This window comes from Lagenorhynchus albirostris, chromosome X (assembly GCF_949774975.1).
Source record: "Lagenorhynchus albirostris chromosome X, mLagAlb1.1, whole genome shotgun sequence".
Classification (NCBI taxonomy): domain Eukaryota; kingdom Metazoa; phylum Chordata; class Mammalia; order Artiodactyla; family Delphinidae; genus Lagenorhynchus; species Lagenorhynchus albirostris.
In genome coordinates this window covers 99,467,169-99,477,074 of record NC_083116.1, presented here as the reverse complement: position 1 = coordinate 99,477,074, position 9,906 = coordinate 99,467,169, and the positions used below count along the sequence as shown (strand labels likewise).

Here is a 9,906-nt window from a genome sequence, read left to right as displayed (position 1 = left end):
CCCCTATGCTTATTTGACAAAAGCAAAACAGAAATGAGTTCAGAAAGTCTGGTTTGTAAAATACACAAACGGAAGAATCACAAAGGTTAATGGGAAGCATTTCAGGATATTCAGATCTCTAAGGGCAGTGACCAGTCTCTCCCCAAAAATGTTCCTTTCCCTTTTCGGTCAGAATACTTGCTGGGAAGGACTATTGGTGTGGCCCTGTGGCAATTCTATTATTCTTAATAAGCCAAATGTTTCTTAGTTCCATCATAACTGAAGTAAAAAGAAGAAAGGAAAAGTAATTTGGAATAAATCACTTCAGGCCCACAGGCCAATTCACTTTGGATTCACTCAGGTGTGTTTGTTTTAATAGCTGATCTGAAGGCATGTGAGATACCACAGCTTACCAGATTTTAAACAGAAAAGTACAGAACTTAAAACTAAGCACGCATGCAGCATGGAATAATAATCAAGTTAGGCTTCTTAAAATGCTAACTGCCAGAAAACCTGAAACCAATAGAGCAAAATTCACAGGACAACACAGGCTGAATATTCTGTTTCTCAGAAGGGCTTTTAAGAAGGCTCAAATTCTGAGGTAGCTCCCTAAAAAAGCAGGGTCAATAATGGGTCTTATTTGACAACATGTGTTCTTCTCCCCAAGATATTTGGGTAGGTTTGTTCAAGACTTTTTTTTTTTTTTTTAAGAAAAAGCAGATGTTGTCAGCAAAAGGCCAGAACAGCAGAAGAGTTTGTTCTCAGGGAAAGGGCTGAACTGTAACAGTGGGCAACGGTTGGAAAGTCACCAACCACGTTCTGGGCTCACACAGCAGAGACATGTTAACTAGGGTGCCCTGCACAGGCGCTTTGTGGGTGAGAAATTTCCATGCCGCTTACCATGGGCTGAGGACACCGCGCAATGAGGAGAGAGGCCAGTGGGCGGAATAGTGTGTGGGGAGGTAGGCATGTAAAAGGGTGAAAGGCTCGCGAGGATCTAGGGTGGGTCCAGGGAGAGGCGTGCTGACGCGGGGGGCTGGCTAGCTTGGCCTCGCGCCATGCTGGGCTTTCTGGAGTGTGAATGTGCGTGGGGTGCACCCAGGGGCCTCGACGACTTCTCTTGCCAGTGTTATTTATAACAGATCTCAAGAGTGGAAAGCTCTAACGCGGTGTCCTGAGCACTAAGTCTTCCGAACCTAGGCGGCGGAGGCCCCGCCCCTCTGTTTCCCACCCTGCCTGGCCCCTCCCCTCCCCTTCCTAACTCCGCCCGGGCCCCGCCCCCGCCGCTTCCCACCGCCCTTCCCGTCGGCTCCTGGCTCCTCCTGGGCTCGGCGGCGGTGGGAAGGCGCAAGCGCGGTTGGCGGCCGGCAGGAGCGCGGAGTAGTGGCGCGGGACGCGCGGTGAGTGCGGTGGCGGCGCGGGGCTCGCAGCCGGGGAACGTGGTTCGGGCGGGCGTCCGGGGAGGGTTCGGAACGTGTGCGGGTGGCGGCCCGGGGAGACGTCGGCCCCATAAGGAGAAACCTGCCAGACGTGCGGCAGCGGGGCTGGCCTCGCTGCCGGACAGTGTCCGGCCCCGGCCGCGTGGGGAGCTGAGTGCGTGGTGGCGGGAGCGGGAGAGGGTATGTGTGAGGAGAAATTGAAGGAAAGGGCTCCAGAGGCTGGAAGTCCGGACTCAGGCTTGGCAGAACCGGGAGCCTCGCCAAGAGCGCTGGAGGGTGTCCCAGCTTCAAGTTCAGTACCCTCGCTTGGTGCCCCTGAGCGGCGGGCGTCCCGGGCCTGTCCCTTCCCCCGCGCTGCCGCCTCGGAGTGCAGAGTTGCCAGGAACATTCCGCGTCGCGGGGGGAGAGGATTTGGAGGAGGTGGGCTGTCGCCCCAAGCTTGAGGGAGTGGCATTCGTGTGACTTTCTTCACCCCGCCCCCGGGAATGTGTCCGTCTTCTGGTACATTGTGCTCATGGACGTTTTAACAAAGGCTATGACTGTTTTCTAGGCAGTGGCTGGTGACAGCGGGGGCGGGTCGGTGGAGGGGGGGCGCACGAGGTCGCGGTGCGGCCCTGGGGGAATGGGGAGCGGGGGGGGGCAGGCTTGGGGGGAGTGGAAGGAAGGGAACAACCCTCCTGGCTCAGCTTTTTCCTCCTTCCTGGTCCGCTGATTTTGATCAGTGGTAGAAACAGCCTCGAGAAGGATGTGAGTGGAAATGAGTGTGTGTGTGCAGACTTGCTGCAGCCATTGGTTTTGTAATTGTGCTGTTGATGTATTTTCTAAGTGTCCCTTAAGGAGAAAGGCGAAATTAATGGAATTTAAGAGGAAATAATTGAACGGAAGGATGAAGAGGTGGAGTGCCAAAACTTAGAACTAAATTAATGCTTTGAGATAGTTATACTATAAATTAAGCCAAACTTTGAAGGATGTGGAGATGTGAAAGTTAGAGTAAGTGGAAGTTGGTTAGGGTGTGGTTGATTGTTTGGTATTGGGGATATAAAACACCAGGGCAGGGGCTTCCCTGGTGGCGCAGTGGTTGAGAGTCCGCCTGCCGATGCAGGGGACCGGGTTCGTGCCCCGGTCCGGGAAGATCCCACATGCCGCGGAGCGGCTGGGCCCGTGAGCCATGGCCGCTGAGCCTGCGCGTCCGGAGCCAGTGCTCCGCAACGGGAGAGGCCGCAACAGTGAGAGGCCCGCGTACCGCAAAAAAAAAAAAAAAAAACAACACCAGGGCAAATATTGTAATTTTAGATAAGATTCTGAGGCTTTCATTTTCAAGCTTAGGATCTTTATGGAAAGTAGTATGTGTTCCCAAGCATAGATGTTGATATTTTTACTCATTTGTTTAACTTAATACAATAAAACAAACTGAACTTCTTCCTCCTCCACCCCTTTCCCTCGATTGTGAATCCTGTTTTATAAACATTTACTTTCAGATCTGAAGTGTGTTTAAAGGCTCAGTACCCCCTCCAACCCCCAAATCATGAAGTGAGCACGATTTCTTCTTGTGTTATTGTCATTTTATTCTTTCTTTTACTGTTATTTTAAGTTAAATGCCACTAACATTACCAGATTTGGGGAGGGAGGTGCTAGGGATACTTCCCTTTTCCAGTGGCTAATGAACTCCTATTCATCCCTTCAGACTCAGCCTAATTCACCACTTGGAAAAATTGCCAGATCCATCAGAATGAATTAGTCACCCCCCTTTTCTGCTAAACTGATACTACTGGCCTTATTTCTCTCTTGCTACTGGAACGTCAGTCTTCTGTGTTATCCCAGTACCTAGGGCTGCTGGGTAGGTACTAAGTGCCTAATGAATACACTTAGATGTTAATAAGTGCTGTTGGAAAGATAGTAATTTGTATCACATAAAGTTCATGGGGTAATGGAAGAAATTCAAAATGCTGAAATTGTATTTAGTATTTGAACAACATTATTTGGAATATGGATAAGAAACAAGTATGGAAATATGTTCCCATGTATTAGTCTGTGGATTATCCTTCTAAAAGAGGTGAAAAAGCTTTGCGGATATTGACAAAATAGACATCAGAAAAAGGCCAATTCTTTTAAAAGGTCAACTTCTGACACTGAAACGAGTGAAAAGTCAACATGAAAGGAAGATTAATCATTTGTAGAAAGACACAAATAGGTTGCTGCTGGAATTTAGGAAATTTGTAAGCGGATTAAGCGGGCCAGATGGTATCTTATGAAAGCTAATGTAACTAAAGAAGCTGTAACCTATTAGACCAATTAGAGAGACTAGTCAATTGCATTATACTCCTCCTAAAAGGTGATTTGAGTATTTGGCTAATGAGTCTCTTCACTTCAGAGTGCCCTCAATAGGCTTGTCCTATTTTCTGCCAGCCAGTTCTCTTCACTGCACCAGCACCACTGGCCTTCTAGTCACCTCCGGCTCATAACAGGGATTATCTTCCTCTTGCCCCTCACCACTCAAGCTCATCACCCCTACACCTAGCTTTCGTCTGCTAGATGGATTTACCCATCGCAGAGAATACCGTGAGCAAATGTTTACTCAGCTTATAAGTGAAGAAAATTGATACTTTAGTTTTAAAAATGAGTCAGGATTGACTACTTGGTTACTCTAGGCTTCTGTGCCTGCAAAGCAGAAAACCTATTCTGGCTCTTAGTAAACTTGTAAGGTTTCTCCCCTCAATTTATCCCCTCTCCACATGAAGAAAACTCTTTTTCTTCATGTCACTTTTTAAAAATATATATAATATTAACCACTGTTCCCCTCAAAACACTGCAAGTTAGTGTCTGGTTTTTGTCAGTAAAACTTGGGAATCAGAGAGAATGAGTAGCCGCCATAAAACATTTTCTAAAAAAGTTCTACATCCTCTGTGGTCTGTAGATTCACTGAAAAAACAAAAAAAAATCCCAACTACTGTGATTAAGGCTTCCTACTTAAAACTTTCCTCACCTGGACTTCCTCCCTTATTTCTGGTTTTTCCTCTCATTCTTTGACCAGTCAACCTCAGTCACTTCCACTGAGTCTTCTTAGGATTCTGTCCAAGACTCCTTCTTTCCCACTCTTTGCAGGAGACAATAATATGGTGGTCAAGGGCGTGAAATTTGGAGGCAAGATGTTAAAAATCTTTCTCTAAGTGTCAGTTTCCTCATCTGTAAAAATGATAATTATAACACCTGATAAGTGAGATCAAGTGTATTAACAGCTTACCATAATATCTAGCACATACTAATTGCCCTAATAATGGTAGCTATCGTTATTCCTAATTGCCATTTCTTATGACAAGTAGTATAATTTCACTAGCAGTTAACTTCAAAATATGGATGTATTGACATCTACTCTGTTGGAGCTTCAGTTCTGTGATTGTAGATTCCTCCCATATTTCTAAAACAGGTGGCTTAGCACAGTGGTTCCCAAACATCAGCATGCATAATAATCACAAGAATGCGTAGATTTCTGGGCCCCATCCCTGGAGTTTCTGATGTCTGGGATGGGGCCTGAGGAGTTTTCATTTCTTACAAGTTTCCAAATGATAGTGATGCTGCTGACCCTTGGATCACATTGAGAGGCACTGATCTAGATGGATTAAGACAAATTGGCAGGGAGGAAGGGAGACCAAAAAAATAAAAGACCAAAAAGTTATCGAAGAGAGGAGCATACTTAAAAGCTGGTGGTATCAAATATCTTGTAAAGTTTGGAAAGGATAAAACTAAGAGAACACAGTTGGATTTGGTGACCAGGAGCCTTTTTGTTTGTTTTTCATGTGTGTCAGATACAGAGGGTTGATTTAATTATACTCCTCAGTTGGTGGAATATTATCATTATTATGACCAGAAAAAACATATGGCAGGTATTTGAGGTAATGGTTCTTAATCTGGGGTGTGCATTAGACTCTGTTAGGGAGTTGTTTTCACCAGCATACTTATGTTTAGTGCCCTTCCCCCCAATGCAAACTCATCAAGTCAGAATTTCAGTGTGTGGAACCTGGGCATGAAAAAATTCCAGGAGATTTTCATGTACACCCTGGTTAAGAACCACTTCTTTGAACAATGATGGTCAGGAAGTAGAAGCACTGAAAATAAACCAAGTTTTTGGTAAATTGTTGATGAAGTGAGAAGGGAAGAAAAACACTGGAGTTTGAGAATTTTACGGGATCAAGAAAACAGGAATGTGTAAAAAGAGGTAAAAAGCCTGCTGGAGTGTTTGAAGGTGTAATGCTAAGGGGATATAATTGATGAAATAGAGAACTGGAGCCAGAGGGCAGGAGGGAATAGAATCGGGCACCAAGAGAATAGAGGGGAAAAGAATGAGTGAAGAAACATAAATCTAAAAGTAGAGAGGGGAGAAGTTGAAGGAACACTCCTTAAGGGAGGTTGTTTGCATACTACTGTTCAGTGGAACTTAAATAGTCCATGAACTCTATGGATTTTTCAAGGTTAGTAATGCTGGTAAATAAACTAGTCAGTTCAGCTACTCCAGCTCCCTCTAATGGTTACACAGTTGTGTTTTTTCACAACTTTTCTCATTTAGAAGAATTTTTTGAAATTAAGTCTAGACTTGCTGTGCTGTAACGCTCTTGCCCCAGCCCTTGCCATAAGATGACATATCGTAAGTATTTATATGATTATTATTCAACAAATGTTTGTGTACCTCTCAGTTGCCAGGCATTGTTCTAAGAACTAAGGATACAGCAGTGAATAAAATATTTGTATTTTATTGGAAATTTCTGTCCTCAAGGAGCTCACATCCTATTTGAGGGAGGAAGATAATAAACAAAATAAATAAATAAAATATAAGTGTGCATGTGTGTGCTGTCTCTCTCTCTCTGTGTGTGTGTGTATATATATATATATATACACATACACGTATATGTATATATGTGTATGTATGTAAAGTTATAAAGTGTTGCATTCTTTGGAGAAATACAAAGTAGGGAAAGTGAATAGTGGAGCATCTATAGGTATTCACCAGTAGTTGAATAGAGTCTGTTGGAGGGTGGTGATCAGGGAAGACTTCGCTGTCAGCAAAGACTTGTAAGAGATGAGAAAACCATTTATTTGGAGGAAGAGCTTTCTGGGCACAGAGAACAGCAAGTATAGACGTCCTGAGGTGGTACCTTTTTGAGACCTTTTTGCTAGGAATCACAAAACAGTCCTTGTGGTTAGAGTAGCATGAATGAGTGGGGATGAATAATAAGAAACAGGGTCAGATAAGTAAGAAGGTGTGTTGGAGGGTGGGAAGAGCATGTAGGGCTATTCAGCTCCTTGTGAGAGGACATTGTAAGGTTATTGAGTGAGAAGGAAAGCCATGAAATGTTTGAAGAGTGAAATGATGTGGTCTGATTTGTTTTTTGCAAGGATCAATCTGAGTGCTTTGTGGAGAATAGATTATAAGGGGAGCAAGAACAGAAGAGACCAATTTGAGGAGAGGTTGTGGTGGCTCGGACCAAGACAGTATAATGCTGGAGGTATGATAAGTGATCAGATTTCCTGATCATTTATTGGAAGTGGAATTGGAAGGGGAATGTGACGAAGCATGAGAGTCAGGGATGACGCCTAGGATTTTGATCTGAACAACTAGAAGGATGGAGTAGCTATTTAGTGAGATATGGAAGATTGTTGGAGAAAAAAATTTGAGAGAAGGAAGACCAAGGATTCAGTACTAGGCATGCTGAGTCTGAGATGACTGTTTGATATCCAGGTGGAATTCAGGAGAGTGGCATGGGTGGACAGGAAGCTCTGGGAATGGAACAAATCATTACAAGGAAAGAGAAAGGGTTACTCCTTTGCTTTAAAAACATTAATGAACTGGTTTTTAGAGCATTTTAGGTTCACAGCAAAATTGAGCAGAAAATACAGAGTTCCCATATACCCACAAACACACACGAACTCTTCCACTATGAACATCCTGCAACATAGTGGTACCTTTGTTATAAGCAGTGAACCTGCACTGACACATCATTATCACCTAAAGTCCATAGTTTACATTAGAGTTCACTCTTGGTGTTGTACATTGTGTGGGTTTGGATAAATGTTTAATGACATGCATCTACCATTGTAACATCATACAGAATAGTTTTGCTGCCCTAAAAATCCTCTGTGGTCTGCCTATTGATCCCTGGCAACCCTGGTCTTCTTACTGTTTCCATAGATTTACCTTTTCTAGAATGTCAATTGTTGGAATTCCACAGTATGTGAACTTCTTTTTTTTTTTTTTTTTTTCTCAACCACTGCGCCACCCTATGTGAACTTTTTACATTAGCTTCTTTCATGTAGCAATATGCGTTACTTTCCTCCATGTCTTTTAATGGCTTGATAGCTCATTTCTTTTCAGTGCGGAATAATATTCAGTTGTCTGGATATATCACAATTTATCCGTTAATTTACTGAAGGACATCTTGGTTGCTTCCCAGTTTTGGCAACTGTGAATAAAGCTGCTGTAAACATCTATGTGTAGGCTTTTTTTGTGGACACAATTGCTGGATCATATGATAAGAGTATGTTTAACTTTGTAAGAAACTGCCAGTTTGTATTACAAAGTGGCTGTACCATTTTACATCTCCACCTACAATGGATGAGAATTCCTGTTGCTCCACATTTTCACTAGCATTTGGTTTTTTCAGTGTTTTGGGTTTTGGTCATTCAAATAGGTGTGTAGTAATATCTCATTGCTTTAATTTGGAATTCACCAATGATATAAGATATTAAACATCGTTTCATATGCTTACTTGCCATCTGTATATTTTCTTTTTCAGGTGTCCAGATCTTTTGCCCATTTTTTATTTTTATTTATTTATTTTTTTAACATCTTTATAGGAGTATAATTGCTTTACAATAGTGTGTTAGTTTCTGCTTTATAACAAAGTGAATCAGTTATACATATACATATGTTCCCATATCTCTTCACTCTGGTGTCTCCCTCCCTCCCACTCTCCCTATCCCACCCCTCTAGGTGGTCACAAAGCACCGAGCTGATCTCCCTGTGCTATAAGGCTGCTTCCCACTAGCTATCTTTTTTACGTTTGGTAGTGTATATATGTCCATGCCACTCTCTCACGCCGTCACAGCTTACCTTTCCCCCTCCCCATATCCTCAAGTCCATTCTTTACTAGGTCTGTATCTTTATTCCTCTCTTACCCCTAGGTTCTAAATGACATTTTTTTCCTTAAATTCCATATATATGTGTTAGCGTATGGTATTTGTCTTTCTCTTTCTGACTTGCTTCACTCTGTATGACAGACTCTAGATCCATCCACCTGACTACAAATAGCTCAATTTCGTTTCTTTTTATGGCTGAGTAATATTCCATTGTATGTATGTGCCACATCTTCTTTATCCATTCATCTGATGATGGGCACTTAGGTTGTTTCCATCTCTGGGCTATTGTAAATAGAGCTGCAATGAACATTTTGGTACATGACTCTTTTTGAGTTATGGTTTTCTCAGGGTATATGCCCACTAGTGGGATTGCTGGGTCATATGGTAGTTCTATTTGTAGTTTTTTAAGGAACCTCCATACTGTTCTCCATAGTGGCTGTAGCAATTCACATTCCAACCAGCAGTGCAAGAGTGTTCCCTTTTCTCCACACCCTCTCCACCATTAATTGTTTCTAGATTTTTTTGATGATGGCCATTCTGACCGGTGTGAGATGATATCTCATTGCAATTTGATTTGCATTTCTCTAATGATTAATGATGTTGTGCATGCTTTCATGTGTTTGTTGGCAGTCTGTATATCTTCTTTGGAGAAATGTCTGTTTAGGTCTTCTGCCCATTTTTGGATTGGATTGTTTGTTTTTTTGATATTGAGCTGCATGAACTGCTTATAAATTTTGGAGATTAATCCTTTGTCAGTTCCTTCATTTGCAAATATTTTTTTCCCGTTCTGAGGGTTGTCTTTTGGTCTTGTTCATGGTTTCCTTTGCTGTGCAAAAGATTTTAAGTTTCATTAGGTCCCATTTGTTTATTTTTGTTTTTATTTCATTTCTCTAGGAGGTGTGTCAAAAAGGATCTTGCTGTGCTTTATTTCATAGAGTGTTCTGCCTATGTTTTCCTCTAAGAGTTTGATAGTTTCTGGCCTTACATTTAGGTCTTTAATCCATTTTGAGCTTATTTTTGTGTATGGTGTTACGGAGTGATCTAATCTCATACTTTTACATATACCTGTCCAGTTTTCCCAGCACCACTTATTGAAGAGGCTGTCCTTTCTCCACTGTACATTCCTGCCTCCTTTATCAAAGGTAAGGTGACCATATGTGCGTGGGTTTATCTCTGGGCTTTCTATCCTGTTCCATTGATCTTTCTGTTTTTGTGCCAGTACCATACTGTCTTGATTACTGTAGCTTTGTAGTATAGTCTGAAGTCAGGGAGCCTGATTCCTCCAGCTCCGTTTTTTTGTTCTCAAGATTGCTTTGGGTATTCGGGGTCTTTTGTGTTTCTATACAAATTGTGAAATTTT

General features: G+C 42.6%; 1 protein-coding gene across 2 annotated transcripts in view; it reads left to right on the top strand.

Moving 5' to 3' along the window:
- Positions 1–1,276: 1,276 nt before the first annotated feature.
- The window catches only part of PRRG1 (proline rich and Gla domain 1), a 135,261-nt gene continuing 126,631 nt past the window's right edge, over positions 1,277–9,906 (top strand). The window contains exon 1 of one of the 2 annotated variants that reach the window (XM_060137801.1): positions 1,277–1,379. The gene's annotated coding sequence lies outside the window, so the exon portion shown is untranslated. The remainder of the gene's footprint in view (positions 1,380–9,906) is intronic. The other variant, XM_060137803.1, reaches the window with a different exon arrangement.